This window comes from Chiloscyllium plagiosum, chromosome 12 (genome assembly GCF_004010195.1).
Source record: "Chiloscyllium plagiosum isolate BGI_BamShark_2017 chromosome 12, ASM401019v2, whole genome shotgun sequence".
Classification (NCBI taxonomy): Eukaryota; Metazoa; Chordata; class Chondrichthyes; order Orectolobiformes; family Hemiscylliidae; genus Chiloscyllium; species Chiloscyllium plagiosum.
This window is the reverse complement of record NC_057721.1, coordinates 54,975,600-54,984,364: the sequence shown is the minus strand read 5'-3', so window position 1 is coordinate 54,984,364 and position 8,765 is coordinate 54,975,600. Positions and strand designations below refer to the sequence as shown.

At 44.3% G+C, this 8,765-nt stretch overlaps 1 pseudogene; it reads right to left on the bottom strand.

Annotated features, from left to right (window-relative positions):
* LOC122555523 overlaps positions 1–8,765 on the bottom strand; it is a 54,184-nt pseudogene that overhangs the window by 36,378 nt on the left and 9,041 nt on the right.

The following is an 8,765-nucleotide window of genomic DNA, read 5'->3' as shown; positions in this document are numbered from 1 at the left end:
AGGGGTGGACAGGTTGAGGCGGTCAATGTCGCAGCGGCAGTTGGATATGAAGAGATCGAGGGCGGGTAAGAGGCCAGCACGGGGTGTCCAGGTGGATGGGGTGTGTTGGAGGCGGAAGAAGGGGTCGTCAGAGGGTGGGCGGGAATTCTGGTTGAAGAAATAGACATGGAGGCGAAGATGGCGGAAGAAATGTTCAATGTCACGCCGCGTGTCGAACTCATTGATCCGGGAGCGTAGGGGAATGAAGGTGAGGCCTCTGCTGAGGACTGATCGTTCATCCTCAGAGAGGGGGAGGTCTGGAGGGATAATGAAAATACGGCAGGGCTGGGAGCTAGGACCTGGTGTGGGGCTGGAGCTGGGAGTGGGGGTGGAGTTAGTCATGAGGGCGGAGTCAGTCATGGTGGCAGAGATTGACGTGGGGGCGACGTGGTCCTTGAGTAGGTGAGTGACGTCACTGGTAACTTTGTTAGTATGAGATAAAATAAATACAATAGCAGGAAATGATCTTGGATTGGAAGCTGTCGAAGCCATTTAGGGGAAGGTAAGAATTAATGACACTGGTGATAGCACTCAGTTGGTTCCCTAGCAGTAGAGTAGCAGCAGCTGTTCTGTAGGACAGAGAAAAAATCAAGAGATAGTGAGTGTGTCTGCATGTAGATTTGGAAAATTGAGTTAGCAAAGGTAGTCACAAGGACAAAATCATTGAGTGAATTCAGGATAGTTTCCTGCAATATAATGTCATGGATCTAACCAGGGATCAGGCTACTTCGTATCTGACAATGTGTAATGAGGCAGATTTAATAAATGATTTCATAATAAAAGACTCTCTAGAGAGCACTTATCATAACATGATAGAATTCAGCATTTAGTTTGATATTGAGAAACTTGGGTCAGGAACCCCTGTGCTAAGCTTAAGCAGCTGTAGTCTATGTGCTGTAAGTTGACCCATAATTCCCTTACGGAGGGAATTCCTGGTATTTGACAAAACAATACTGAAGGAGCAGCGATATATTTCCAAGTGAGGATGATGAGTGGCTTGAAGGATGGTGGTGTTCCCATGTATCTGCTTTCCTTTTCTTTCTAGTTGGAAGTGCTTGTGGTTTTGGAAGGTGCTGTCTAAGGAGTTGTGAAGAATTTCTGCAGTGCGTCTTGTAGATAGTACACATTGTTATTACTGGCTGTTGATGTTGGAGGGAGTGGAGGATGTGGTGCCAATTAAGTGGGCCGCTTTATTCTGGATGGTGTCAAGCTTCTTGAGAGTTGTCAGAACGGCAGGCAAGTGAGAACTACTTCATCACCCTCCTGACTTGTGTCTTGGGTATTAACAGAAGTGATCACAGAGATAGTGGATGCACTTGCACTAATCTTCCAACAATCCCCAGATTCAGGGAAATGTTTGGAAAATTGCCAATGTGACACATCTATTTCAAAGAACAAGGAGGCAAAAAATAGGTAACTTTCAGCCAGTTCACCTTGACATCATGAGATTTCCCCCAGTAGACCACTGGTTGATGAGGTCATAGGGTTGTGAAACCTATAGTGATACAAAATTATGAGGGGCATGGATAGGGTAAATAGACAAAGTCTTTTCCCTGGGTCGGGGAGTCCAGAACGAGAGGGCATAAGTATAGGGTGAGAGGGGAAAGATATAAAAGAGACCCAAGGGACAACTTTTTCACACAGAGGGTGGTACATGTATAGAATGAGCTGCCAGAGGAAAGTGGTGGAGGCTGGTACAATTGCAACATTTAAGAGGCACTTGGATGGGTATATGAATAGGAAGGGTTTGGAGGGATATAGGGCAGGTGCTGGCAGGTGGGACGAGATTGGGTTGGGATATCTGGTAAGCATGGACGGGTTGGACCGCAGGGTCTGTTTCTGTGCTGTACATCTCTATAACTCTAAGTAGAGAGGACTAATGCCATAAGGGAACTGAGAACAAGGATGAACTTTTTGTTGAAGATCAATGCAGTGCAAAAACACTAATGAATGTAGGTCAGTGATCACAAGGGGTAATATGTTAATAGGCTTGATGTACGTAAGGTCATTAGCAGTCGTTGGTACCCTCAAGTGTAAGAAATGAATATATGAGAGACCAGTTAGGAACACACTGAAATAGTCAGGTCGAGAGATAACAACATCATAACTGAGGGTTACTTCACCAGATGAACTAAGGCAGGGACAAAGTCAGGAGCTACTATGGAAGTGAAAATAGACAGTGTTAATGACAACATGGAAATGTAGGAGGAAGCTTATCTCAGGGTTTAGTAAGACATCAAGGTAATGAATGATAGATTTAGTTTCAGATAGTTGACCAAAAGAAATGTCTTCAATTTTCCAAATATTTAATTAAAGGAAATTTCTGCTTTTCAAGCACTGGATGTTAAATAAGCAGCCTGACAATTTAGAAACTGTGAATGATTTGAGACTGGAGCTGGTGAGCTGAACATGGGTTTAGTCAATGTATACGTGTAAACTAATGATGTGCACATGCATGTTTTCACTGAGGGACAGCAGGTCAATGAAATGTCGCAGGGAGCCAAGGATAGATCCTCCATAGTAACAGTGTGGGAGCAGAAACAGAAGCCAGTGCAAATGATTGTGATGTTATGGGTAACTGTGGCCCCATGGCTAACAGTTGAAGCCCAACAAGCATGATCGTAAATTATGCTAGCTTTACATAAAGACCAGATCAGCTTGCTGTGAAATGAAGAAGTAAAACCAGACTGCTGACAGGAAAAATGGCAGTTGCTAAAGGTTATTTGGTTGCAAAATGGTATAAAATAAGACTGATAAGAGGAACCATGGACACAGATGTCTCCTGTCTTGCATAACTCTTGGACAATGAGCTCAAAACTATGAGAGAATCTTGAGCAAGGAAATGGGACATCAAACAGTCTTGAAGTAAAATGCTATAAAAGGCACATCAAAGAAATTGACAGTGACACCACAGCATGAACTCAAGACCAGCCACTGCAAAGAGGAAACTCTGAGCTCAGAACTCCGAGAAGAGTACAACTGATCAGAGGGAACCTGGTCAGTTAATCTCATAGAGTAGCATCGAGATTCTAATTAAACAGATGGAATAATGTGTTGATTGTATGCTTTCTGAGAACTAAAGAGGAAGTTGCATTAGATTCTGATCTGGTTTGTCTGTTTTGTGACCTGATTGGAAAATGGGTCAATATTTCTGGTGTCCTTGGGTGAGCTGGACCAGACGTGACTGAAGTTGCTCTCGGATCCAAACCACCAAAACCGCATATCTCAGTTGCCCAGTCTGAGCCTGAATAAAAGGGAAAATATCCGTCATGCTGGCCAGGAATTAAAGTGGAAGATGGGAGCAGCATGATGGCTCAGTGGTGCTTGGATGATTACACCGGTTATTTTCCTGGTGTGATAGATAAACTGCAGTAGTTGAGGAACTAAGTTAGTTGATAAGGGAGGGTAAACCCTAGAAATTAATCTTGAGGAGTGTGCCTCCTTTGCATTGACCTGGAGGGGTCAGGTGGGAATTTGGCGAAGGAAAACTGCCATTGGGACACAAGTCCCCTTGATGCAGAGCAGAGTTGATGGACCCCAACCTTCGTCATCTCCCATGCCTCTTTGACAAAGATTAGATTATTAAGTATTTAGAAAATGGCAAACATTTACCCTGAATCATAAGTGGCACAACTGGGTCAGATGTTGTAGGAGACCACTAATGGATCAGGACTCATAGGAGAAGAATACACAGCATGATGGCTCAGTGGTTAGCGTTGCTGCCTCACAGCACTAGGGACCCAGGTTTGATTTCAGCCTGGGCGACTGTCTGTGTGGAGTTTGCACATTCTCCCTGTGTATGCGCGGGTTTCCTCCGGGTGCTCTGGTTTCCTCCCGCCAAAGACCATGCTCAATTGCCCATAGCGTTAGGTGCATTAGTCAGAGAGAAATGGGTGTGGGTGGGTTACTCTTCGGAGGGTCGGTGTGGACTTGTTGGGCCAAAGGGCCTGTTTCCACACAGTAGGGAATCTAATCAAATACACAGAGGAAGCTCAAGGAGAGCAGGGAAGCACAGTCCCCAAGCTCAGTAAGATCATGGCAATAGCCAGTTCCTTGAATAAATTATATAAAGGGGAGAAAGAAAGTTTAAGTTAAAATAGTGGTGGAAAAGGATAGACCAGATCTAGAAGTTAAAGTTCTAAATTGGAGGGAGGCCAATTTCGACAGTATTAGGCATGAACTTTCAAAAATTGATTAGGTGCGGATGTTCGCAGGTAAAGGGATGGCTGGAAAATGGGAAGTCTTCAAATATGGGATAACAACAGTCTAGAGACAGTTATGTTCCTGTTAGGGTGAAACGCAAGGTTATTAGGAATAGGGAATGCTGGATGACTCAAGAAATTGACACTTTGATCAAGAATAAGGAAGAATATTGTCAGGTATAGACAGCGGGGCTCGACTGAATCCCTAAAAGAGTATAAAGGCAGTAGGATTATACATAAGAGAGAAATGAAGAGGGCAAAAAGGGGAAAAGACACGGCTTTGGCAAATAGGGTTAAGGAGAATCCAAAGGGATTCTCCAAATACATTAAGGCCAAAAGGGTAACTAGAGAGAGAACAGGGCCTTAAAGATCACAAGGCCACCTATGTTTGGAACCATGGGAAATGGGGGAGTTACTAAATGAGTACTTTGGATCAGTATTTACTGTGGATAAGGATATGGAAGATAGAAAACTTGGGGAAAAAAAAGCGGCATCTTGAAAACTCGTGATTATGGGTATGTTCGCCGAACTGGGAAGTTGATCTGCAGATGTTTCGTTTCCTCTTTAGGTGACACCTTCAGTGCTTTGGAGCTGTCTGGGAAGTGTTGTAGCATTGTGTCTTCTAGAATTTATTTAGTTCCGTTTCTGCTGCTTCCAGAAGACACAGTACAGCAGCCCTTCACAGGAGACTCCAAAGCACTGAAGGTGTCACCTAGACAGGGGATGAAACATTTGAAAATCAACTTCCCAGCTCGACGAACATACTCATAACCATAATAACTGGCACCCGAGCTAGAAATCTTTACACAAAGTTTGATCTTGAAAAATGTCCACATTACAGAGGAGGTGGTGCTGGATGTCTTAAAATGCATAAAGGGGGATAAATCCCCTAGAGTTGATCAGGTGTAGCCTAGAACTCTGTGGGAAGCTAGGGAAGTGATTGCTGGGCCCCTTGCTGAGATATTGTACCATCGATAGTTACAGGTGAGGTACCGGAAGACTGGAGGTTGGCAAATGTTGTGTTACTATTTAAGAAATGTAGTAAGGAAAAGCCAGGGAACTATAGACCGGTGAGCCTGATATCGGTGTGGACAAGTTGTTGGAGGGATACTAAGAGGCAGGATTTTTATGGATTTGGAAAGACAAGGCTTACGGCATGCTTGCCTTCATTGGAAGGCACATTGAGGATAAGGATAGAGAAGTCATGCTAAGACTGTAAGATTGTAAGATTGTAAATGGCATGGATAGAGTGGAAATTATGAGGCATTTTCACAGGGTGGAGGGGTCAATTACAAGGGGACACAGTTTCAAGGTACAAGGGGTAAGTTTAAAAGAGATGGATGAGACAAGTTTTTCACACAAAGGGTGCTGAGCACCTGCAATGCATTGCAGAGGAGGTGGTGGAAGCAGCCACAACAGCAGCTTTCAAGAAGCACCTGAACGAATACATGAATAGGAAGGGAATAGAGGGATATGGATCCTGTAAGTGAAGACAGTTTTAGTATGGAAGGCAAAATGTGTCGGTGCAGACTTCGACGGCTGAAAGACCTGTTCCTGTGTTGTATTGTTCTTTGTTCTTTGTTATGCCTTGCGTGGTAGCAAAGATCTAATTTCATCTATTCGCAAGTCGGTCCAGGGTCCATTTGCTGGTCTTGTGTCTTAATTCCCTGTTGTTATCATAATGATCCAGGTTATTCTGGTGACATACTGTACAATTGTCGACTCAATGTTTCACTTCCTTTCCCACATTAAGTCACCAGCAATTGAATTTGCTCAGTGATTGTTTTCACCCCTGGGTGACCTAGGCATCATGGCATTGATATATTATTTGGCTACAGTTTGGGTTCGTTACCGCATACCATGCATCCTCAGTTTGTATCTTCCACTTGGAAGATGAAAGGTATGTTCCCTTTCAGATCTGTTTTCAACCATTGGAGGGGTGGGACTCGAGGGTGGAGGTGTAGGAAGTAGATGAGGTGTGCTGGAGGGCATCATTGACCACTTGGGAGGGGAAATTGTGGTCTTTAAAGAAGCAGGCCATCTGGTGTGTTCTGTGGGAAGTTCCCAGTTTAATTCCTCGTCTGTGTAGAATTAGGCTCAGCTTTACTGAGATTGAGAGAGGAAAATATGGAATTGGTTTCAATTCCCAATCCTGAACACTGTCCAATGACTCCATTTGAAGAGCACATGAGGCATGAGATGAGGAACAAAACTGGACTTTATTACAAACTCTCTTCAAGTCAGGTAATAAGTAAGCAAGCATGATCTAAGTACCCAATATCACAACAACCTATCAAACTATGTATTCCAGCACAATCAGTTTTTGTAACTCTATCCATAATCTTGACAACTTTAGCAGTTTCATGTTCAGATAAGGGCATGGTGGCTCAGTGTTTAACACTGCTGCATCACGATACCAGGAATCTTGGTTCAATCCCAGCTGAGGCTGTAGTCTGTGTGTGTGATGTTTGCATATCTGTTCTCTGTCTGTGTGGGTTTCTGCTGGATGTATCAGTGTAATGGAAAATTAATATTTATTGTGAAATCTATAATAGCATGGTTTAAACAAAGAAGTAAAGGCCTGACTTTGCATAGCATTTGCAGACAGACAGAAAAATGTACCGACAGTAGGGAATTACAAGGAATGAGAAAAAAAACACCATATGTGGAAAGGAACTCGAATGTTCCAGGCTCCTGGCATTAAGACGTGATAAGGAAAGGCGAAGCATAGTATAAAGGGAAAATGTGAAAACCCATCAGGTGCCCCTTACATGAGGCACCTTGCCAATGTATTGGGTCAACTCTGCAGAATCCAAAAAATAAACTTTTTCTTTGCTCTTGCTAGCATTTGAGTTGAGTTGATTTAATTTCCACGACAGTAAACTTGGGAGCTCATCCGGGATCCCGTGACTGGGTAAGATTCTGAAGATTCCCAGGCGGCATAGGCTCTAGTGCCTTGAAGGACTTTCACTTCATCTTGAGCGCTAAATTGGCCCCTTTGAATAAGAGGGCTGGGTGTCTGTGGATCGCCTCAGTGCCGGGGTCCAAATCAAATAGGGTCAGGGTAAGAGTCATGGCTGACATAATCCTACATAGAGACTCATTTTAATAGAATAAATAAATCAGAAAGAGAGTCCAGTGAACTCTCACGCGGTATTCGAGTAAAACTCAAGGGAAGGGATTGCCGTCTCTGGAGTGCTTAAGAGACAGCAAGTTTAAGGGTGGTTTTAGACTTGGAGCCACCGCTGGCTGTGTTGGACTCGCCAAAGACATACCGGGTACTTGGTTTCTTGGTTTACGAAAACCAAGGCATTGGGGCAGATGCACCCAATGAGAGGGGACCTCCGGAGGTAAAAGCAGATCATATTGGCAATAAAAATAATGGTACCGTGAGAGAGAGAAAGAGCTGAACACTTTTCCAGTAACACTGAAAATGGGCTCCAGCAAAAGTGAACATAAAGAGGGTCCACAGAGGACTTGGAATGGTCAACCACAAATACAATACATGCTAAATAATTACAGCCCAGAGTCTGTAAAGCAGTTAGAATTGTGGATCAAGGAATGTGGTTTTCTGGAGGGAGAATGTTTTAGTAAAAGGCAGTTGGAAATACTGAGGTCAAGGTTGGAGGAGAGAGAGAAGGAGAAATGGAAGGGAAAAATAGAAACCTGTGAATTGGAGTGCTTGTAACGTGTGGAAGGCTGAGGTTGACATCAGGGAAAGGAAATCTCAAGTAAAGGATAGATCAAATACGCATACAAACACCAGCACACATGCAGACGTGTGGAAAACAACCTAATGAAGCTGTACAGTGTCTTAAGTCTGTTTCAGATCCTGACCTTGATGACTGCCCTCCGAGACCTACAGCCCCCTTACGAAATCCGCCTGGCGAAGATTCCAAGTCAGCGGCGGCCGCCTCAGGGTCTGCTGGATCACTGATAGCACACCATACCCGCAACCAACTGAAGCAAGAAGCCCAAAAGGAAGATGGTCACTCCAAGATGGAGAGGCATCCAGGGTCTACGGACGCTGTGTGAGACAGCAAGAGTAGTGATGTATGATCACCTAACCAGGTGGTTCTGCAAGCACCGATGGTTGAAGTTGCAGGTCCAGAAGGGTACCCAGGGTTAGTCCACCGACCATGGACCATGAAGGATTTGGAAAGTGCCCATGGGTAGTTGCCTGACCCACACGAGGTTGGAGGTAATAAGTTCACTGAAGAAGTGAGAAAGTTCTGTACCGAGTTCTGCCCCACATCACATGAGATGAGATGTCTCCTGGGACGAAAACTGGGTGCCGATGTCACCAAAATCAAGTATAACTGGCCAGCGGCAAACGTCCATACCAGATCAACCGACCCGCAAGTGGAGCAGAACGGCGACTTTAATGATTTTGTTGCAGAGCTAGCAACCACCTGTAGGGAGGCATTCCCAGTGCGAATGGACACGACCAAAATAGCAATGTGTAAACAAGAAGAAGGTGAGACAGTGTCCATAGAACATAGAATATAGAACATAGAAGAATAC